Raw genomic sequence first — 25151 nt, 5'->3', positions numbered from 1 at the left:
ACTATTATTACTGTCATTATTCTACAGATGGGGAAACAGACTCAAAGAGTATAGTGGACACGTACATTTGTTTTGGCTGTGCAATTTCCAATGCCTTCCTATTTGCAAGGAAATTAACTGTGGTGGCAGCAGTAGGGCATAAGTGGATGTGATGCACCATCTCCCACCACCAAGGCTGAAGAGAGAAAACCTTCCTTCCCCCAACCCCAGTATCCATGAAACCACTGACTTGGCCAATCAGGTACTTCTGCTCAGCACTTTGAGTCTGGAGCAAGTAATACCAAGCTGTTCACCGTGGGCATTGGAAGCAATGGAGGCATCCTGGGCAGATTGTTCCAGCCTCTAGAGCCTTGGGTTCCTGCTACTGCAGTCTCCCATCAATTCTGAGTCCCTCTAGCCTTCCAGTAAGTTCCTGTGTGCTGAGTCGGCAAAACTTGATGGATACTGAGAGACAGGAATGTGCTCAATGCTGAAGGGCCAGGAACCAAGCAAACACATCTCCTTTCACATCCAGTTTTCCACTTTGTCACAGAGCTTCCAACACAGGAGAGAGGTGGGTGGAATTCCTGGGATGATGGTGAAGAGAAGCCGAAGGATGACAGCAGGCAGTAGGACAGCAACCAGTCCAGATTGGATCAGGGGAATCCACCGGGGAACAGAGGGCTCCATGAGTGATGTTGCCACGAAAAAAGCAAAACCTCAGGCAATGTGTTTAACCTACTGAGTGGTGTTCTTTGAGAGGAAAGTTTAGGGATAGATTTATTATAGGTACATAGAAAAATTAAGTGAATAAGTGACAAAGTGATTATTAATCCTAGAAAAATGTAAAACTGCCTATAAGGAAATGTTCGTTACAATACACTATAGCTCAGATTTGAGCTGTGAATAATATGTACATGTCATAATAATGGGAATAAATTTTTTGCAGTTTAAAATTTATTGAAGTATAGCTTCTTTACAATGTTGTATTAATTTCTGCTGCACAGTTAAGTGACTCAGTATACATACATATACATACTTTTTAATAATCTTTTCCATTATGGCATATCATAGGATATTAAATATAGTTCCCTGTGCTATACAGTAGGACCCTGTTGTTTATCCATTCTGTTCATCATAGTTTGCATTTGCTAACCTCAAACTCCCAGTCTAGCCATCCCTGCCCCACCTCCCCCTTGGCAACCGCAAGTCTTTCTCTATGTCTGTGAGTCTGTTTCTATTTTGTAATTAACTTAATTTGAGTTATATTTTAGGATCCACATATAAGTACTATCACATAGTATTTGTCTTTCTCTTTCTGAATTCACTTAGTATAAGAATTTCTAGTTGCATCCATGTTGCTGCAAATGGCATCATTTCATTCACTTTTATGGCTGAGCAGCATTCCATTGTATGTGTACATTCCATTATATATAAACGTGTGTGTAAACATATATATATATAACATACACACACATGCCACATCTTCTTAATCCATTTGTCTGTTGATGGACACTTAGGTTGCTTCCATGTCTTGGCTGTTGTGAATAGTGCTGCTATTAACACAGGAGTATATGTATCTTTTTGAATTATGGGTTTGTCTGGATATAGGCCCAGAAGCAGGATTGCTGGATCATATGGCAACTCATTTTTAGTTTTCTGAGGAACCTCCACACTGTTTTCCATAGTGGCTAAACCAATCTACATCTAAATTTTTATCTTATCTCAATGGAAGAGGGATGGGACATGGAGAAACGTATGAGCACAAAACCATCTTTCGTGGTGGGAAAAGAAATAAAGTTGAAAAATAGTGAAATAGCATTATAATAATGTTTTTTGGGAAAGACACTAAATAACAAAACAGTTTCAAGGGTTCAAACTGGTGGCTTATGGGGAGTGGGGCTCAAATGTGGGGTAGGAGGGGGCAGGGGATGCTGGTTTTTAGTTATAAGACAAAGTATTTGCCCTTTAAAATAATGTACACATGTTATTTTGCTAAAAATTAAAATAAAAAGAAAATAAGTGGAATCAGATTGACAGAAAATAAGGCAGATAAAATCACACCTCAGTATATCTCAGCTCATTCACAGTCTTAATAGTCACTAAGAATAACTGAGCACTTACTGTACACAGTATAATAATCCCCATTTTACAGATGAGACAGTGAGACTCATATAACATGCAGCAGAGATGGGATTTAAACTCAGGCCGTCTGACTCGAGCCCCAATTACACCATACCCTAAAGCTCCAAGCTCTCCATCAACTGCTAAGAAAAGCAGAAGTTGGAGTTCCCGTCGTGGCACAGTGGTTCACGAATCCAACTAGGAACCATGAGGTTGCTAAGTATCTGGCATTGGGCAGTGGTGTAGGTCGCAGATGTGGCTCGGATCCCGAGTTGCTGTGGCTCTGGCGTAGGCCAGTGGCTACAGCTCCAATTAGATCCCTAGCCTGGGAACCTCCACATGCCGTGGGAGCGGCCCAAGAAATGGCAAAAAGCCAAAAAAAAAAGGCAGAAGTGGTAGAACTGGAGGATACAGTGTAACCAGGATAATTGCTGAGGTGACCCATCAGGCACAGCAGGGCCAATAGACTCCTGCTCTTCCACCTAACACTTTCCAGAGGATATAGCTTTGGATTTGGGATAAAAGCGTAAATGAGAATACCTCTGTGCAGAACAGCCTGCCTAGGGCAGCATTCTAGTGAAGATGAAGGGGACCTGCTCTCGAGAAGCAGAGCAGAGGCAACTCTGGCCTCCCTGAGAGACAGAGAGTAGAAAAGGAAAGAGAACTTCATCCAGAGGTGAAATAGGCAATCATGTGTCATGCTCAGAGTAAAACTCTTATGTTTTTGTCAATTTGTCCCCAAACTTCATGCTTCCTGCCCAGTCCCCAACAGGAAAGCAATCCCCTTGCACAGTTTGTCAACTGGAAAATAAAGAAGCCTACAAACAGAACAAAAAGACAAAAAGATGGGAAATATGGAAAAATGTTTCAACATTGATCTAAAATTAGTATTAGGAGAGAAGAGAGCAAATTAAAAGGGAGAAATAGTAAAAGACATATTAGAAGAAAATTATCTATAGCTAAATAGTAAACTTTTAGAAAATCTTCAGATGAAAGGACCCCATCACGTGCCAAACAGGATTAGCGGGAAAAAAAATCTATACCAAGGCACATCATAATAAAATTTCAGAAACCTAATAATAAAAAAGTCCTAAAAGAACTCAAAGGAGAAAGAGCACCTTGCATCAAGCTGAATATGCATCAGATGGATAATAGACTTCTCACTTTTCAAACCAAACTGTCCACTAAGTATGAGAATAAAATGAAACCATTTTTGCAAAATGGCTTAGTAGTTTTACCACACACATCCAATGTGAAAAAAAAAATTCTCTAGAAAATGTAAAAATGTTTAAAGTATCCAAGAAAGAGGATGATAGGGGATATAAGAAATAGCTTGGGCTAAGTATGGCCAGAAAAATGGAATACAGCTGGAAAGAAAATAGGAGAATTCTTTAGGGCTGACACCTGAAGGAGTCTCAATCAAGCTGCCAGATTTTAATGACACAGGATATTATTTCCTTCTTTAAGCACCTAATACTATTCCTTCAGCATGTCTTAGAATCACCAGACCCCTTACATTTATTGATTCAAAACTCTGGAGATGGGGTTGAGGAATATGAATCTCTAACAAGCCCCTGAGGAGATTCATACCTATACAAAAATATGAGTTCCCCCCCACCCCAAAATGGAGTTCCCTGGTGGCCTAGTGGTTAAGGACTTGGTACTATCACTGCTGTGGCTTGGGTTCAATCCCTGGCCCAGGGAATTCCACATACTGTGGGCACAGCCAAAAACAAAAAACAAAAAACAAAAACAACAAAAAAAAGTGAGACCTAATGCATAATTGTTTCTAATGAAATTATATATAGTCATAAAATATATCTTATTCATTGGTTTTTAATTTTCAGAAACAACCTGGAAGCAAAGAATGAACTAGTGTAACTATAGGTGCAAATCAAAATATAATGTTATAGGAGCTCCTCTTGGGGCACAGTGGAGATGAACACAACTAGTTCCAGTGAGGATGTGGGTTCGATCCCTGGCATTACTCACTGGGTCAAGGGTCCCACATTGCTGTGGCTGTGGTGTACGTTGTCAGCTGTAGCTCTGATTTGATTTGACCCCTGGCCTGGGAACTTCTACATGCCATGGGTAAAGCCCTAAAAAGGAAAAAAAAAAAAGGTAATGTTATAAGTCTTGACAACACAAAAAGTAAATATTAAATTTGGGAAATGAAAAAGGGAAACAATAGAGAAGCAAGGAAATTTGCTCTAGTTTATATGATTTTTATAATGGAACACTTTTAAGGGAAGTTGCTGATACTAGGACTGAGGCAGAGAGAACACAAGGTAAACCTAGAACGTCTTGTGCTGGAAAGTAAGCAAGGTCTCCAAAATGGATAGTAACTACCACAAGGAGGAAGAGGGAGCCAGCTGGAAGGGTCTCCAATTGGCCAGATTTGGAATCATTTGAGTATTGAAAGAAATAATGACAGGAATAGATTATGACATATTGAATAATTCTAAAAGAATCCATGTGTTCTAATCTGATTTTTAAAAATAAAAATCAATGCATTCCCATTGTGGCTCAGCAGGTTAAGAACCTGACTAGTATTCATGAGGACATGTGTTCACTCCCTGGCCTCGCTCAGTGGGTTAAGGATCCAGTGTTGCCATGAGTTGTGGTAGGTTGCAGGTATGGCTTGGATCCCACGTTGCTGTGGCTGTGGTGTAGGCTGGCAGCTGCAGCTCCAATTGGACCCCTAGCCTGAGAACTTATATATGCCACATAGGTGGTCCTTAAAAAAAAGCAAGAAAAGGAGTTCCCGTCGTGGCTCAGTGGTTAACGAATCCGACTAGGAACCATGAGGTTGCGGGTTCGGTCCCTGCCCTTGCTCAGTGGGTTAACGATCCGGCGTTGCTGTGAGCTGTGGTGTAGGTTGCAGACGCGGCTCGGATCCTGCATTGCTGTGGCTCTGGCGTAGGCCGGTGGCTGCAGCTCCGATTAGACCCCTAGCCTGGGAACCTCCATATGCCGTGGGAGCGGCCCAAGAAATAGCAACAACAACAACAACAACAACAACAACAAAAGAATATCAGTGTCATTCAAGAAAAACAGGACTTTTCTACATTAAAGGAGGCTAAAGAGACAGCGACTCAGGGCAATGTGTGATGAGTGATTGGATCCTGGATGTTAAAAAGGACACTGTTGGGCAATTGTGGAAATTTGAAATTTTATGACATAATCGTATCATCGCTACATCTTTTGAGTGGGAGGATTATATTGTGGTTATGGAGGAGAATATCCTTCTTCTTGGGGACATGCATCTTGAGGTGGTTTGGGGAGAAATGGCATTATGTCTGTAACTGTTCCTCAAAAGGCTCAGCAAGAAGAGCATGTGTATATGTAGAGTTAGAGGAAGCTAAATATGGCAAGCAGTTAACAGTTGCTAAATCTGGCTGAATTCTTCTTGCAACTTCTCTGAAAGTTTGAAATTTATCAAAATTAAAAGTTGGTGAATGTAAAACATAATACTTATTACAGGAATAGCAGAAAAACTAAAATTGTCCAAAGTGGTTGTCTTTGGAGGGTAACACTACCATGGGTGGAAACAGAGGCTTCTACCTTTCATTTTCTACTTTTTGAACTTTTTCTTGGGTTTGCTCTGTTTCTATATTACTTCTATAACCAAAGAAAAAGAGGTTAATTAATAAAATATGTACAATAAAGGTTGCTCTGAGAATAGCATGTTTGTATCCATGGAGGCCTCTTCATTCCAGAAAAGAATTAATACTGTGTTTAGTGCCCATTAATGCTCGTTACACCTTTAGACCTACTGACAAGTCCTGATGTTCTCAGGCTCAGTCAGGCTTCCTCAGCCTCATTCCTACATAGCAATAGCACTTAATAAAGGGCATTGCATTATTTTTTTTTCTTTTTGTCTTTTTAGGGCTGCACCCAGGGCATATGGAGGTTCCCATGCTAGGTGTAGAATTGGAACTGTAGCTGCAAGCTTACACCACAGCCGCAGCAACTCGGGATCCGAGCCGCATATGCCAACTACACCACAGCTCACAGCAATGCCAGATCCTTAACCCACTGAGCGAAGCCAGGGTTAGAACCTGTGTCCTCATGGATGCTAGCCAGATTTGTTTCTGCTGAGCCACAAGGGGACCTCCTGCATTCTTTTCTTAAGTGTTGCTGAAAGAAAAAAACATTGCTAAGAGCATTAAACAACACTAATGTGGAGACATAACAAGGTGTAAATATCCTTCAGAAATGGATGAAAATGACAACATGAGTAAAATCCTATCTTGATTTTTTATGTCATCTTTTTTTTTTAAATCAAGATATTCTTGGAGTTCCTGTCGTGGCTCAGTGGTTAATGAATCCAACTAGGAACCATGAGGTTGCGGGTTCGATCCCTGGCCTTGCTCAGTGGGTTAAGGATCCCGAGTTGCTATGGTTGTGGTGCAGGCCAGCGGCTACAGCTCCGATTAGACCCCTAGCCTGGGAACCTCCATGTGCCATGGGAGCGGCCCTAGAAAAGGCAAAAAGACAAAAAAGACCCAAAAAAAAGTTAAATATAAAAAAAAAAGAAAAGAAATTGTCAGTCACCTAACCTCTATTTTAGTCTACAAAATAATTCAGGAACCTAGGAATTTTCACATTCTATTCTATCTTTTAATTGCTTTTTTTTTTTTGGCTTTTTTTTTAGAGACACACCTGAGGCATATAGAGCTTCCCTGACTAGGGGTCTAATCGGAGCTGTAGACACTAGCCTATGCCACAACCACAGCAATGCAATATCTGAGCCATGTCACGGCAACACCAGATCCTTAATCCACTGAGGGAGGCCAAGGATCAAACCTGCATCCTCATAGATCCTAGTTAGGTTCGTTAACCCCTGAGCTATGATGGGAACATCATCTTTTAATTCATTTTAATCAGTGCAGAGATGTGACTTGACCAAATTACAATGCTGACTATCGGCCAATGCTTAATTGGAAAAGATCTCTTTCCACATATCCTAACCCCATAGCTTCTCTTTTTCTTATGGTTTATTACAGGATATTGTATACAGTTCCCTGTTCTAAACAGTAGGATGTTGAAATAAAATTTCTTCATTCTGTACATAATAGCTTGCCTTGCTAATCCCAACTTCCCAGTCCATCCCTCCCCTGTCCCCCAACACTTTGGGAACCACAAATCTGTTATCTATGCCTGTGAGTCTCTGTTTCATAGATAAGTTCTTTTATGTCATATTTTAGACTCCACACATAAGTGATATCACATGGTATTTGTCTTTCTCTTTCTGACTTATCTCACTTAGTGTGAGAATCTCTAGGTCCATCCATGTAGCTGCAAATCTAACCCCAGAGTCTTGGTTCTGATTCTTCCATGCTATGTTAGTGTGGGAAGGTCACTAAAATCTCCTTTCCCCCTGTTTTCTCACCTATAAAATTGGGTAGCTGGATTAGATTTACAGAGAATCAGCCCCCATGGTCCCTGATGGTAGCCACACATTTCACTTGGAGAAATGAAGTTCCAGAAAGGCTCTGCAACTTAGTAAGACTGACCCTGCCAAGCAACCTTGAGCTTGGCACATGTATTCATTTTATATCCTGACTCATCTGAACAGACCTCACCTTAGTGTCTGTCACCAAGGAACACAACGTGACAGCTTCCGGAATCCAGCAACAAGGAATTGATGTGATGCAGCTTAGCTCAGTTAGCTTAATCAGAAAAATAACAAAAACCTAAGAACCATAACATTCCTTTAAAAAAAAAGGGAGAACAGCAACAGGAAACAAAAATACCACAAATGACAAGGCTCACCAGTAAAGGCATATATACAATAAAGATATGAAATCATCCATGCACAATTATACCACCAAGATCAGAAATCATGAGAAGAGTTGGGTACAAATGCAGGACACTGGAGATGAACTTGCAATTAAGAGACCAACAACTTAAAACAATCTCATTTATATATAGACTATTTTTTTTTCAGTCTTTTTGCTTTTTCTAGGGCCACTCTGGAGGTTCCCAGGCTAGGGGTCCAATCGGAGCTATAGCCACCAGCCTACGCCAGAGCCACAGCAACTCGGGTTCCGAGCTGAGTCTGCAACCTACACCACAGCCCACTGCAACGCCAGATCCCCAACCCACCGAGCAAGGCCAGGGATCGAACCCACAACCTCACAGTTCCTAGTTGGATTCCTTAACCACTGCACCACGATGGGAACTCCATATATAGACTATTTTTTTGTTGTTGTTGTCTTTTTCTTTTTGCCTTTCCTAGGGACGCTCCCTGGCATATGGAGGTTCCCAGGCTAGGGGCCTAATCGGAGCTGTAGCCGCCGGCCCACGCCAGAGCCACAGCAATGCAGGATCTGAGCCGAGTCTGAGACCTACACCACAGCTCACAACAATGCCGGATCCTTAACCCACTGAGCAAGGCCAGGGATCGAACTTGCAACCTCATGGTTCCTAGTCAGATTCGTTAACCACTGCGCCGCAACAGGAACTCCTATATATAGACTCATATCAAAACTTAGGAATAACTGCAAACCAAAAATCTACAATTGATATACAAACAAAAATCAACTCAGATACAATACTAAAGATAGTCATAAAATCAAGAGGAGAGAACAAGAGAAGAATGGAAGAAAAAAGAGCAACAAAAACAAATCCAAAGCAATTAATAAAATGGCAATAAGAACATACATATCAATAATTACCTTAAAAGTGAATGGACTAAACACCCCAACCAAAAGACATAGACTTGCTGAATGGATACAAAAACAAGATCCATATATATGCTGTCTTCAAGAGGCCCACTTCACTTCTAGGGACACATACAAATTGAAAGTGAGAGGATGGAAGAAAATATTTCATGCAAACGGGAATCAAAAGAAAGCTGGAGTAGCAATACTCATATTGGACAAAATAGACTTTAAAATGAAGAATATTTTAATGGACAAGGATGGTCACTACAAAATGATCAAAGGATCAATCCAAGAAGAAGATATAACAATTTTAAATATCTACACACCCAACATAGGTCCACCACAATATATAAGGCAACTGCTAACAACCTTAAAAGGACAAATCGACAATAACACAATAATAGTGGGGACTTTAACACCCCACTTACAGCAATGGACAGATCAACCAGACAGAAAATCAATAAGGAAACACAGGCCTTGAATGATACATTAAACCAGATGGACTTAATAGATATTTATAGGACACTCCATCCAAAAGCAATAAAAAAGGGGGAGAAAGTGAGAGAAAATAACTGATAAACTTTATTAAAGGGTCATAGTCATTTTTAATTCTGCATGAAACACAGATTAGCAACTGTGGGCCAAGCTCAATATTAATCACTCCTGTGGTTGTTAAAGATGCAAACAAATCCTTGGAAGCCCCAGAAAGCCAGGAAACACTGTGGCTTCTGATGGGTAGAAATTTAAAATTGGAAGATACCTTAGAGATTCTCTAACACCTTCATTTATTTATTTATTTATTTATTATTTTTTTATTTTTATTTTTTTGTCTTTTTGCTATTTCTTGGGCCGCTCCAGCGGCATATGGAGGTTCCCAGGCTAGGGGTCGAATCCGAGCCGTAGCCACCGGCCTACGCCAGAGCCACAGCAACGCGGCATCTGAGCCGCGTCTGCAATCTACACCACAGCTCACGGCAACACCAGATCCTTAACCCACTGAGCAAGGGCAGGGACCGAACCCGCAACCTCATGGTTCCTAGTCGGATTCGTTAACCATGCGCCACGACGGGAACTCCACCTTCATTTAATAGAAAGAAGAAGGAAGCCGAAAGAGGGGAAATGACTTTTACCCAAGTTGACACTTATCTGGAGTAGAGCCAGGATTAAAGGTCCTGACCCCTGGGCAGTTGGAAATTCCTTATATGAAATACCAAAGACCGAAGCCTTTGGTAAAGCTGAATCCCCTCATTATGATCAAGGTGAGCCTGAAATAATTCAATTAGGAAACACTTGCAGGAGTTCCCGTCATGGCTCAGTGGTTAACGAATCCGACTGGGAACCATGAGGTTGCAGGTTCGATCCCTGGCCTTGCTCAGTGGGTTAAGGATCCAGCATTGCTGTGAGCTGTGGTGTAGGTTGCAGACGCAGCTGGGATCCCGTGTTGCTGTGGCTGTGGCATAAGCTGGTGGCTACAGCTCCAATTAGGCTTCTAGCCTGGGAACCTCCATATGCAGCAGGAAGCAGCCCTAGAAAAGGCCAAAATAAAAAAAAAAAAAACACTTGTACCATGAGCTGTGGGAGATAAAAGAAGCATCTAAGAAGATAGGAAATAGAAAACACATTAATGATAACCAAGACTATGAGCAATGTACTACAGCCCTAGACCCAGAAGTTTGCATAAAATCAAAGGAAACTTCCCAAGGGGGGAAATACGTTGTATTTTATTTATCTTCCACCCTAAAAAATGTATTTTAAAAATAGTTTTACAGGAGTTCCCATCATGGCTCAGCGGAACTGAATTTGAATAGTGTCAATGTGAAGGCAGGTTCCATCCCTGGCCTCACTCAGTAGGTTAAGGATCCGGTGTTGCCGTGAGCTGTAGTGTAGGTCACAGATACGAGGCTCAGATTTGACCCCTAGCCTGGGAACTTCCATATGCCGTGGGTACAACCCTAAAAAGACAAAAAAAAAAAAAAGGTTTTACAAAGGACAGGTATAATAAGTTTGTGTGTATGTGTGTGTGTGTGTGTTTTAAATAGCACTTTGGGGTTGTCATATTATTAAAAAGAAACATCTTCATTGCCAATAAACTTTTTTTTTTCCGATGTACAGCATGGGGGCCAAATTACACATACATGTATACATAATTTTTCCTCCCATTGTTCTGTTGCGGTGTAAGTATCTAGACATAGTTCTCAATGCTACACAGCAGGATCTCATTGTAAATCCATTCCAAGAGCAATCTTTTTAAAGGCAGAGATAGCTACTCTTAAATTTTAATGTTTCTTTCTATCCATTTTTATATGTAAACACACTCTTTTAAATTGGGATCATTTGGTATATATTGTTTTGTTTGTTCATTTTTGTTTTTAAGGTCTGCATCTGAGGCATATGGAAGTTCCCAGGTTAGGGGTAGAATCAGAGCTGCAGCTGCAGGCCTACGCCACAGCCACAGCAACACAGGATCCGTAACCCACTGAGTGAGGCCAGGGATCAAACCCACATCCTCATGGATACTAGTCCGGTTCATAACTCACTGAGTCACAATCAGGAACTCTGGCATATACTGTTTTGTATTTTACTTTTCTCTCTTAATTTTCTTGAGGATTCTCCCACATGATTGAAGAGTCTTTAAAACATTAAAATTCCATTAAATGAATACAAAAGAAATTACTTCACATTTCACATAGTGTTAAACATTAGGCTGTACATTTTTCACTATAAAAAATAATGCCGTAATCATGATTTGTAAACTTGGAATTGAAAATAATGGTCATGGACAAGGTGGATTATCCAACAAGTGGTGTCAATTAGCCATCTGGATAAAAACTGAGTTGGCTCTATTCCTCATTGTATACAAAATAAATTCCAAATGACTCAAAGATTGAAACATTAAAATATTAAATCATGTGCCACCACCACCCCTAGATCCTGGAATGCACCCAACTACTTTTTTTTTTAATGGATTTGTCTATTCTGGGCATTTCATATAAATGGAATCATACAATATGCTGCCTTTTGTATTTGGCTTATTTTACTTCGCATTATGTTTTTAAACTATCTCTATTTCTAAAATTCCTTCTTAAAGTAAAATGCTCTGACTTTTGGTCAAAATAAAAATAAATACATGTCATTTTATATAATTTGGAAAATATGGGAAACATTATGTTTGACCAAAAAAGGGCATCTGTATTTTTACAGTCAGTGAAAATTCTGTGTTAGTAAATATAGAACAAAAGCCGCACAAGCTATTTTTTTAAACAAATGAAATGCTGTCATGTATTTTTTGCTTTTCTTTGAAGATGATGTCATGAGGATTTTATGACACATATTCAGTTATTCTGTGTCCATCTCTATATAAGTGGCAAAGAATAAAAATGATTTAAAAATTAAGTCATAAAAATATTAAAGGGAAACATGTGAAAAATGTTCTCTTGCTTGCAGAAGAGAAGAGCTTTCTAATTATGACAAAAATTCATGATATAGAAAATTAATAACTGATGAATGCAATAACACAAAAATAAGAGAAAATCTTTATGGAAATAAAAAAAGTAAAATGTCAAAAACAAATACAAATTAGGAAAAAACTTGCAACACAACAACACAAAGGGCTATTTTCTCTCTAATAAGTAGACACCAACAAATGATTAAGAAAAAGAATAATAAGAAAAATGGACAAATGATATGAATAGTTCACTGAAAAGGAAATACAAATGTCTCCGACTCATACACAAAAAGATGCTCAACTTCAGTCATAATGAGAGAAACGCTAAAACTTCACTGAGATAAAAATGTTCATATATCAGTTTAACAAAAATCTATAAGTTTGATACTTATAGATTATTTCCCTATTTGGCTGCAGTGAAATGGGCACTTTCATACAGTGATGGTAGGAGTATGAAGTGGTATAGTCCCTGTAGAAGGCAACTGGTCAGTATCTATCTAATTATAAATAGATAAATCCTTTACCCAACAACCTTATTTTCATGGATATTTCCTAGAGATCCACTTATACATGTATAACAAGAGGTACATATAAGGTTGTTTATTGTAGCATTGTTTGTAACAGCAAAATAATGGGAAAAACCTAAAGGTCCATCAATAGAAGGCTTGTTAATTAAAATACGATATATACAATTGAACACTATAACACTGTAAAAAAAAAAAAGGAAGCTCTTTGTAGATTGTTATGGGAATATTTCAAAACATACTGTTAAGTAAAAAAAATAATTAAGGTATAAACAGTGGGAACTGCCATGACATATGCTAAAATTTGTGCAAGGTGCATGTGCTTGCGTGTGTGTATTGTGCATAAAAAATTCTCTGGAGAAAAAATTAAGAAATTATTACCTGGAGTTCCCGTCATGGCTCAGTGGCTAACAAATCTGACTAGGAACCATGAGGTTGCGGGTTCAATCCCTGGCCTTGCTCAGTGCATCGAGGATCCGGTGTTGCCGTGAGCTGTGGTGTAGGTTGCAGATGCGGCTCAGATCCCGTGTTGCTGTGGCTCTGGTATAGGCCGACAGCTACAGCTCCGACTAGACCCCTAGCCTGGGAACCTCCATATGCCGTGGGAGCGGCCCTAGAAATGGAAAAAGACAAAAAAGAAAGAAAGAAAGAAAGAAAGAACTTCTTAAAAAAAAAAAAAGTGGAATTCCCATTGTGGCTCTGTGGTTAATGAACCTGACCAGTATCTATGAGGACGCTGGTTAGATCCCTGGCCTCTTTCAGTGGGTTAAGGATCTGGCATTGCCATGAGCTGTGGTGAAGGTTGCAGACACAGCTTGGATCAGGCATAGCTGTGGCTTAGGCATAGGCGGGTGGCTACAGCTTTGATTGGACCCCTGGCCTGGAAACTTCCATATGTGGGGGGTGTGGCCCTAAAAATACAAAAGACAAAAGACAGAAAAGAAAAAAAGCATAGAAAAATATACAATGAAAAACTTCCTTCTCAGTTTTACCTACCTGGTTTTCACTCTTTCCCAACCTCATGGTTCCTAGTCGGATTCATTAACCACTGAGCCATGTTGGGAACTTCTTTTTTTGTCTTTTTAGGGCTGCACCCGTGGTATATGGAGGTTCCCAGTCTAGGGGTCCAATCAGAGCTATAGCCACAGGCCAACAACAGAGCCACTGGAACACTCCCAAGCTCATTCTATGAGGCTGCCATCACCCTGATACAAAACCAAAGACAACCACAAAAAAAGAAAGCTATAGGCCAACATCACTGATGAACAGAGATGTAAAAATCTTCAATGAAATATTATTAAAAGGATCATACACCATGATCAAGTGGGATTTATCCCAGGGAAGCAAGGATTCTTCAATATCTACAAATCAATCGGTATAATACACCATATTAACAAATTGAAGAATAAAATCCATATGATCATCTCAATAGATGCAGAAAAAGCTTTTAACAAAATTCAGTACCCATTTGTGATTTTAAAAAATCCTCCAGAAGGTACCTAGAAGGAAGGAAGGAACCTACCTCAACATAAAAAAGGCTACATATAACAAACCCAAAGCTAACATCCTTCTCAACAGTGAAAAGCTGAAAGCATTTCTGCTAACAATACAAGGCTGTCCACTCTCATAATTTTTATTCAACATAGTTTTGGAAGTCCTTGCCATACCAATCAAAGACAAAAAAAGAGATAAAAGGAATCCAAATTGGAAAAAAAAAAAGAAAGAAAGAAAGAAAGAAAACTGTCACTGTTTGCAGATAACATGATACTTACTATACACAGAAAATTCTAGGGAGTTCCATTGTGGCTCAGCAGGTTATGTACCTGACTAGCATCCATGAGGATGCGGGTTCAATTCCTGGCCTCGCTCAGTGGGTTAAGGATCCAGCGTTGCCGTGACCTGTGCTGTAGGTCACAGACTCATCTCAGATCCTGAGTTGCTGTGGCATAGGCCAGTGGCTACAGCTCCTATTCAACCCCTAGCCTGGGAAATTCCATATGCCGCCAGTGCGGCACTAAAAGACAAAAAAAAAAAAAAAAAAAAGGCAAGGAAATAAACATAGGTAGAAAGAAGAAAAGAAAGAAAACAAAAGAAAAAAGAAAGGAAAAGAAAGGAGGGAGGGAAGGAAAGAAGGAAGGAAGGAAGAGGGAGGGAGGAAGGAAGGAAGAACATCCTGGAGTTCATCAATGAATTTGGTAAAAGTGCAGGATACAAAATTAATACACAGGAGTTCCTGTCGTGTTGCAGTGGAAACAAATCCAACTAGAAACCATGAGGTTGTGGGTTCAATCCCTGGTCTTGCTCAGTGGGTTGAGGATCTGGCCTTGCCATGAGCTGTGGTATAGGTTGTAGACATGGCTCAGATCTGGTATTGCTGTGGCCATGGCATAGGCCAGCAGCTGTAGCTCCAATTCGACCCCCATCCTGGGAGCCCCCATTTGCTATGGGTATGACCCTAAAAGCACAAAAAGGAAGGAAGGAAGGAAGGAAGGAAGGAAGGAAGGAAGGAAGGAAGGAAGGAAGAAAGAAAGACAATGAAAGAAAGAAAGAAAGAAAGAAAGAAAGAAAGAAAGAAAGAAAGAAAGAAAGAAAGAAGGAAAGAAAGAGAAAGAAAGAAAGAAAGAAAAGAAAGAAGAAAGAAAGAAAGAAAGAAAGAAAGAAAGAAAGAAAGAAAGAAAGAAAGAAAGAAAGAAAGAAAGGAGAGAGAGAGACAGAAAGATATACCATGCTCTTGGATTGGAAGAATTAATATTGTCAAAATGACTATACTACCCAAGCAACGCACAGACTCAATGCAATCCCTATCAAATCACCACTGAATTTTTTCATGGAACTAAATCAAAAAAATTTTTAATTTGTATGTTACTAGATAGAGAAATCAGGCTCTGTGGCTTCAGACTATACTACAAAGCTCAGTCATCAAAATAGTATGATATTGGCACAAAAATGGAAATAGAGATCAGTGGAACAGGATAGAAAGACCAGCTATAAACCCATGTACTACAGTCAACTTATCTATGACAAAGGAGGCAAGAATATACAATGGAGAAAAGATAATCTCTTTAATAAGTTGTGCTGGGAAAACTGAACAGCTACATCTAAAAGAATAAAATCAGGAGTTCCCGTCGTGGCACAGTGGTTAAAGAATCTGACTAGGAACCATGAGGTTGCAGGTTCGATCCCTGGCCTTGTTCAGTGGGTTAAGGATCCGGTGTTGCTGTGAGCTGTGGTGTAGGTTGCAGACATGGCTCAGATCCCACGTTGCTGTAGCTCTGGCATAGGCTGGTGACTACAGCTCCGATTGGACCCCTAGCCTGGGAACCTCCACATGCCGCAGGAGCGGCCCTAGAAAGGGCAAAAAGACAAAAAAAATTTAAAAATTAAAAAATAAATAAATAAAAGAATGAAATCAGAACATTCTCTTACAGACACAGCTCAGATCTGATGTTGCTGTGGCTGTGGTGTAGGCCAGCAGCTGTATCTCCGATTGGACCCTTAGCCTGGGAACTTCCATATGCTGCAGGTACAGCCCTAAAAAAGAAAAAAAAAAAATTTTTCTAACACTCTACACAAAAATAAACTCAAAATGGATTAAAGACCTAAACATAAGGTCAGACACCATAAAACTACTAGAGGAAAACATAGGTAGAACACTATGACATATATTGCAGCAATACTTTTTTTGATCCAACTCCTAGAATAATGGAAATTTAAAAATAAACAAATGGGACCTAATTAAACTTAAAAGCTTATGCAGAGCAAAAGAAGCCATTAAAAAAAAAAATGAGGAGTTCCCGTCATGGTGCAGTGGTTAACGAATCCGACTAGGAACCATGAGGTTGTGGGTTCGGTCCCTGCCCTTGCTCAGTGGGTTAACGATCCAGCGTTGCCGTGAGCTGTGGTGTAGGTTGCAGACGCGGCTCGGATCCCACGTTGCTGTGGCTCTGGTGTAGGCCGGTGGCTACAGCTCGGATTGGACCCCTAGCCTGGGAACCTCCATATGCCGCAGGAGCGGCCCAAGAAATACCAAAAAAAAAAAAGACAAAAAAAAATTCTAAAAAATGAAAGGACACCCTACAAAATGGGAGAAAACCTTTACAAAGAAGCGATTGACAAGGGATTAATCTCCAAAATATACAAACATTTTGTGTTATATAACAAACCAACCAATAAAAAAAGGTCTGAAAATATAAATAGACATTTCTCCAAAGGAGATGGACAGATAGCCAAAAAGCACATGAAAAGCTGTTCTACATCACTAATTAGTAGAGAAATGCAAATCAAAACTACAATGAAGTATCACCTCACACCAGTCATAATGACCATCATCAGAAAGTTGAGAGATAATAAATAAATGCCAAAGAGGTTGTGGAGAAAAGGGAACCCTCCTACACTGCTGTTGGAAATGTAAATTGATATAACCACTATGGAGAACAGTATGGAGATTCCTTAAAAAACTAAAAATAGGAGTTCCTGTCGTGGTGCAGCGGAAACCAATCCAACTAGGAACCATGAGGTTGCGGGTTTGATCCCTGGCCACGCTCAGTGGGACAAGGACCCAGCATTGCCATGAGCTGGGATATAGGTCGCAGACACAGCTCAGATCTGGCATTGCTGCAGCTGTGCCGTAGGCCAGCAGCTGTAGCTGTGATTGGACCCCTAGCCTGGGAAGCTCCATATGCCACAGGTGTGGCCCTAAAAAACAAACAAAAACACTAAAAATAGAACTATCATATGATCCAGCAATCTTGCTCATGGGCATATATCCAGAAAAGATGAAAACTCTAATTTGAAAACATACATGTAGCTCAGTGTTCATTAGCAACCCTATTTACAATAGCCAAGACATGGAAGCAACATAAATGTCCATCAACAGAGGAATTGATAAAGAAGATGTGGTACACAGATCTTAATAGAATATTGCTCAGCCATAAAAAAGTACAAAACAATACCATTTGCAGCAACATGGATGGACCCAGAGATTATCATATAGTGAAGTCAGATAAAGACAAATATCATACAATATCACTTATATATGGAATCTAATAAAAATTGATACAAAAGAACTTATTTATAGGAGCTCCCCTCGTGGCTCAGTGGTTAACAAATCTGACTAGGAACAATGAGGTTGTGGGTTCGATCCCTGGCCTTGCTCAGTGGGTTAAGGATCCTGTGTTGCCATGAGCTGTGGTGTGGGTTGCAGGAGTGGCTCGGATCCTGCGTTGCTGTGGCTCTAGCATAGGCCGGTGGCTACAGCTCTGATTTGACCCCTAGCCTGGGAACCTCCATATGCCGTGGGAGCGGCCCAAGAAATGGCAAAACAAAACAAAACAAAACAACTTATTTATAAAGCAGAAATAAATTTACAGATTTCAAAATCAAACTTATGGTTACCAACAGGGAAACTTAGAGTGTGGGAAGGATAACTTAGGTAGCTGAGATTAACACATACAAACTACTATGTATAAAATAGATAACTAATAAGGACTACAGCACAGGGAAATCTACTCAATATTTTGTGATAACCTGTATGGGGAAAAAAGAATGGATATATACATTTGTATAACTCATTCACTGTGCTGTATACATAAAACTAACACAACTTTGTAAGTCAACTATACTCCAGTAAAATTTATTTCATTTTTTGTCTTTTTGCCATTTCTTGGGCCACTCCCGCAGCATATGGAGGTTCCCAGGCTAGGGGTCTAATCCGAGCTGTAGCCGCTGGCCTATGCCAGAGCCACAGCAACGCAGGATCCAAGCCACTCCTGCGACCTACACCACAGTTCACGGCAATGCCGGATCCTTAACACACTAAGCAAGGCCAAGGATTGACCCTGCAACCTCATGGTTCCTAGTCAGATTCCTTAACCACTGAGCCACAACGGGAACTCCTAAAATTTATTTTAAAAAGAAAAATAATTGAAGGATATAAACATAATTTTTAAAAATCCCAATAGAAATACTTTTCAATGTTTAATTGTAGGAAATAAACACAAATGAAAAAACAAAAGACAGCATTTTTTTTTTCTTTTTATAGCCACACCTGTGGCATACAGATGCTCCTGGGCTAGGGGTCGAATCCAAGCTTCATCTGAGACCCACACTACAGCTTGCAGCAACACCAAATCCTTAACCCACTGAGTGAGGCCAGGGATTAAACCCATTCCTTCATGGATACTACTTGGATTCTTAACCCACTGAGCCATATGGAGAGCTTTAAAGATAGCATTTTTCAGCCCTCCACCTTGGACAAAGTTTTTTTTTTCTTTGTCTTTTCTAGGTCCGCATCCGCAGCATATGGAGGTTCCCAGGCTAGGGGTCTAATTGGAGCTGTAGCCATCGGCCTACGCCACAGCCACACAGGATCCTTAACCCACTGAGTGAGGCCAGGGATCAAACACGCAACCTCATGGTTCCTAGTCAGATTCATTAACCACTGCACCACCAAGGGAACTCTGCAAAGATTTTTTTGAAATAACAATACCCAATATCAATTAGCACAGGACAGAGACACAAATCCCCATTCTTGGTAGGATATCAATTTGTACAATTTCTTCAAAAGGCAATACAGCAATCAATATGTGTCAAAAGCCTAAAAATTATAGTCATAACTTCTGGCAAAGTAATTCCACACCCTAGAAAGACTTCTGTGACAATCACCCCAGTGAAAACAACAGTGCAAGCTGCAATGTGCCCAGTCTGGTGCAACTTGGTCAGAATAGTGGTGAGTATGCCCTGAGGGGGTCCCTAAGCAGGTCCCTGGCTGGTGTGCAGAATACTCAGAGCAGCTGATCTCAGGGTTCTTCAACAAGTATTGTACGTGGAGGACAGACTAGAAACCTGGAAGCCCATGCTTTGCCGCCATCTAGTGGTTCCCAGTTACCTGCACCCAGCCCAGGAGGAAGATTGTTGCCTCCATCAAGCAGCTTAGCACCAAGGGGCCCTCTCCTCCATTTTTATTTAATAAACACTAATAAAACATTTACTATGTTCCACATTGTGCTTGCCACTTACAAGCATTCCCTCAATTCTTTTATTTTTGTCTTTTTAGGGCCACACTCACGGCACATGGAGGTTCCCAGGCTAGGGATCACATCAGAACTACAGCTGCCAGCCTACACCACAGCCACAGCAATGCCAGATTTGAGCCGCGTCTTCAACCTCCACCACAGCTCACAGCAACGCCGGCTCCTTACCCACTGAGCGAGGCCAAGAATCAAACCTGCGTCCTCGTGGATACTAGTCAGATTCATTTCCGCTAAGCCATGACAGGAACTCCTCCCTCTCAATTCTTTTTTTTTTTTTTTTTTTGGTCTGTCTTTTCTAGGGCTGCATCTGTGGCATAAGGAGGTCCAATCAGAGCTGTAGCTGCTGGTCTATACCAGAGCCACAGCAACGCGGGATCCGAGCCGCGTCTTCAACCTACACCACAGCTTACGGTAACGCTGGATCCTTAACCCACTGAGCAAGGCCAGGGATTGAACTCGCACCTCATGGTTCCTAGTCGGATTTGTTAACCACTGAGCCACAATGGGAACTCCGTCCCTCTCAATTCTTATATCAGTCCTATGAAACAGGTACTTTCTTTCCCTTTTTTGGCCACAACCTTGGCATAAGGAAGTTCCCGGGCCAGGGATCAAATCCAAGCCACAGCTGCAGATTCTTAACCCATTGTGTAGGGCTGAAGATCGAACTGGTACATCCACAGAGACAAACCAGATCATTAACACACCATGCCACAGCGGGAACTCTGAAATAAGTACTTTTAACATCCTCATTTTATAGATGAGGTAACTAAAGTACAGAGTGGTTAGGTAACAACAAGGGTTATGTAACCAAGGTCACACATCTAAGTGGCTAAGTTCAGGATCAGAAAAAGGTGGCATGTTAGCACCAGGGTCTGTGCTCTGAACTGCCTTCTTCGTGAGGGTCACAGGTCTGTGACCCTCAGAGAACCTCAAAGCCCCAACAGCAACTGTTACCTTCCCCAGCCCCTAGCTCATCACTCCCAAACAAGTTCAAATAGGGACTGAGTTCACCTCCGCCCTACAGTCTAACCTGAGTCGAAGACAACCACTGGCCCAGGTGAGATCCAGTAGGATTTTAAACATTTGAAAAGTATTTTATATATTTAAAAAAGACATAAAAAATAACATAACAGATACCTGCAGCTTCAAAAGCAGTGTTTCTAGTAGTGCTGTGTCACTGATGAGGTGCATCCCTCACAGTTCACTGGCCTGTGTGAGAGACACCTATGGGCTATGAATGCAGTGCCACTGTTAGAACAATTCTTCTCCTTTCTAACAAATAATCCTCCCCTAGTTATAGTTAATTGTATCCTGTTGGAGACGTCTGTGGTTTGGGTCCCATAGCAGTTGCTTCACAGTGGAGTTGAGAAAGCTTCTGATTACTTGTTATGGTCTGTAGATAGCTGCTCCCAGTCAAGGTTGTGACCTCCTGGATTCTGAAAAGTTCATGATGGAACAGGAAGCTCAAGGGCTCAGCTAGCATAATTTAGACACCAGAGTTATTGACTCTTCAGCAGATCCATGAACATCCTGGAGTCAATTTCGGAGCAACTTTTTCCTCTAAAGAGAGGGTCTATTCCATACCTTTCAAAAGATTTTTGAAGAGGTCTGACTGACCTTCCAAAAAGGTTAACAATCATCCTTACAGATCAGGAGTTGGCAAATGACCCACAGGCCAAATCTATCCCATTGCTTGCTTTTGCGCAACCCACAAGCTAAGGATGATTTTTTTTATTTTTTAATAGTTGAAAAAAAAATCGAAAGAACAATACTTCATGACACATGAAAATTACAAGAAATTCACATTTGTGTCCACAAATAAAGTTTTATTGGAACACAGCCACACTCATTCATTTACATATTATCATGGCTACTGTTTTGTTACGAAAACAATAGTCACAGCAGAGATGCAATGAGTGAAAATTTACTATCTGGCCCCACTCTCAAAAACTTTGCTGACCCTGCCACAGACAGAACTAGATTAACACATCTTGTGAACACAAGTATTTCTATTTTCATTTATATGTAGATGCTCTTGTGATTGATAAAGTACAACTTCATTTAAATATAGTACTTATGTAGTGGACATTAGTCAATGGACTACATTAGTCCTCTCGATGTTTGGGGGTAATTGCTACCATGAGTCTTGCTGGGAGAGAGTCAGCCTTCTCATACAGGAGATACAGAAGTATCTCCTCTGATAGATACTTTCTCCCACCTCCCCAGGAGCCAGGGCATGGACATGGGACTTGGGATCACCCCCATCTAGGACTCTGAAGCTGGAGTGAGTTGCCCAAAGCAGCAGTAAGAGAGGAGAGGTCATTCTGGCAATAGCGGAGACCATAGTTAGAGCTAACTTCCGACAGCTGCAGCAAGGCCAGCAGGATGGGGGCGCCAGCAGCAGTGACCCATTTCTGGTTGCACCATCCGTGGTCTCCTCACCAGACAGTCCCTAAAGGATAGTTGCGTCTTTGGTTCTGGTCGCCTAGCCTCCATGTCTACCTGGCCAGGACAAGCTCAGACACTGGATGAAACAGCCCCCATCACTCACTGCCTGAAGGAGAGAGGGGCTGAAGGCAGAGACTGGGAAGTATGAAGCCTGGGGGAAGGAGGGAGGGTAGACAGTGGCTGATCCATCTTGGTATCCTCGGCACCTTAGACAGTGCCTAATACTTTATTTTAAAGTGCTCTCTACACATATTGGTGAAGAGCACCAGTGAGTAAGTGTATGAGTTGGTGACAGTATACGCTAGGGATCTGTGACTGTAATCGGGTCCAGCCACCTGAAACTGACAGTGAGTTTCATGCATCAGGATCTCATAAGAAGAGAAAATAAAGATAGCCCTACTCTTTAAGCCCTAGATAAGGCCCTTGGTGTCCCAGGCCACCAACGCTCCAGTTGAGAAATGGTCAGAACTTGGGGGTCAATGTGTATTTGACCTTGGTCTATGTGTCCCAGAATCCCCTCAGATGATGCTTGTCATATCTTTTAGAAGCAGCTTATCAAAAGGCAGGTGTGTGTGAACCTGTGCACTGGGTTGGAGAAAATGGAACTAGGTATACCAGGTACTCTTAGCTCTTGCCCTGAATTGCAGACTTCCATGAAGTAGAAACTAAGTGTTGGTTCTAAGGATCTTGCCTGGTGGATTTGCAATTTAGAAAGAAATGATTACAATGCTGACTAAAAATCAGCCACCTTTTATTTCTTCTAAATTTATTTATATGTGCTGGATGACAGATTGTCAAGGATCTACAAGAAAGGAGCCAATGAAAACTTCCATAGCAAAGGATCGACAGCAACATTTTCTACAAAGCTGGGGCTCCAATGCAGCAATGTCAGTGGAGTCTCTGACAGCAGCATTTTTAAATCATCTCAAGAGTTGGGGAACACAAGGATGAAGCTGTGCTGCAACATTCCCACAGTGCAGAACCTTAGCAGAAGTCAAGATGTTTTGTTTTGTTTTTAGAACCGCACCCACAGCATACGGAAGTTCCTAGGCTGAAGGTCAAATCAGAGCTGCAGCTGCCAGCCACAGCCACAGCCACAGCAACTCAGGATCCAAGCCACATCTGCAACCTAAACCACAGTTCATGGCAACACCAGAGCTTTAACTCACTGAGCGAGGCCAGGGAATGAATGTGCATTCTCATGGATACTAGTCCGGTTTGTAACCCTCTGAGCCCCAACAGGAACTCCCTACAGTCAGATTCTTAACCCAAAGTGCCACAGCAGGAACTCTGAAGCCAAGATGTTTTGTCTTTTTTTTTTTTTGGTCTTTTTTTGTCTTTTCAGGGCCACAACTGTGGCATATGGAGGTTCCCAGGCTGGGGATCTAATCGGAGCTGTAGCCGCCGGCCTATGCCACAGCCACAGCAACATAGGATCCAAACAGCGTCTGCAGCCTACACCACAGCTCACACAACGCCGGATCCTTAACCCATTGAGCAAGGCTAGGGACCCAACCTGCAACCTCATGGTTCCTAGTCGGATTCAATTCCCATGCACCATCATGGGAACTCCTTATAACCTGTATGTTGTTATAAGAATTAGTTTTAGGAGTTCCCATCGTGGCGCAGTGGTTAACGAATTCGACTAGGAACCATGAGGTTGTGGGTTCGGTCCCTGTCCTTGTTCAGTGGGTTAAAGATCTGGCGTTGTCGTGAGCTATGGTGTAGGTTGCAGACGCGGCTCAGATCCCGTGTTGCTGTGGCTCTGGCGTAGGCCAGTGGCTACAGCTCCGATTAGACCCCTAGCCTGGGAACCTCCATATGCCACGGGAGCGGCCCAAAGAAATAGCAAAAAGACAAAAAAAAAAAAAGAATTAGTTTTATTTTTATCCCCCACTATCCTTTGAAACTTTGTTAAGAAGGCATGATCTTTCTCTGCCTATGGGTGAAGATTTGGGCAGACACATGATTTTCTGACAGATTAAGTCTTCCTGTCACTTTTAATCATAGAATCCCACAGCACTGAAGTATCCAGTCACACCTACTAGTCAAAACTACAACCTTTGTATCAACTCTTTGCAAATCTGAGCTTTCTTCAGGCTTGAAACCTCCAGAGGAGCCATGGGTTGGATTCTCTGCTCTTTCTTCCCTCTCAACTCCCCCACTACAGGAGCTGAGGGAGGGAGGAGCAGCAGAGATGGGATAGTTCTTACTGAGCTGGTTGGCTTTGTGCCCTCTGGCCTGCCTGATGATTAGAGCTGGCTCTTTAGACTGGCACTTGTGTAAGCTTACCAGACATTCCTGCTGCCCCCTTTGACCCCGGTGGATGCACCTTCATACTGTCTGCTCATTTGTTGTCCTCCCTCCTCAGGCCCTGGACACCAGGCAATACAGGTCCAGACCCTTTCTGCGAGGTTTCCTTGTCCCTGCTGATGACCTGTTGGACAATGTCAAACATGACTCCAGAGCATGGTCCATGAGAAACATTCATGCATCCCTTGCCCCCAGGGCTGTCATCAAAGTGGACAGCATTGGCTTTTTCTCACCTTTTAGATTTCCTGGGCAGGATCAGGCCCAAGCCTTCAGCCCACTTTACTTGCTTTCTCAGGCCTGAGTTGGGTCCCACTTTCCTAGGTCTCTCCGCTGCAGAGGATCCATTTCCAAATTCTCTTGAGCTGTCCCCTTGAAATTCCCCTCAGCAGATGGAGGTAGGTGTCACATCCTCATCCTTCCACCAAAACGGGGGTTGAACTCAGCATAGCAACAGATTTATTCAAAACAATCTCTTCATCAATCTTCTGAATCCTCTCTGCTCTCTAAATTTATATTCTTGAAGTATATAAAGGGTTTCAAGAGCCATGGCTCAAGTTCTCATGTTTTTACCTTAGCATCCTCAATTTGAGGTAGAAAAATTCCATTCTGGGAGTTC

This window comes from Phacochoerus africanus, chromosome 2 (assembly GCF_016906955.1).
Source record: "Phacochoerus africanus isolate WHEZ1 chromosome 2, ROS_Pafr_v1, whole genome shotgun sequence".
Taxonomy (NCBI): Eukaryota; Metazoa; Chordata; class Mammalia; order Artiodactyla; family Suidae; genus Phacochoerus; species Phacochoerus africanus.
This window is presented reverse-complemented; position numbering follows the sequence as displayed.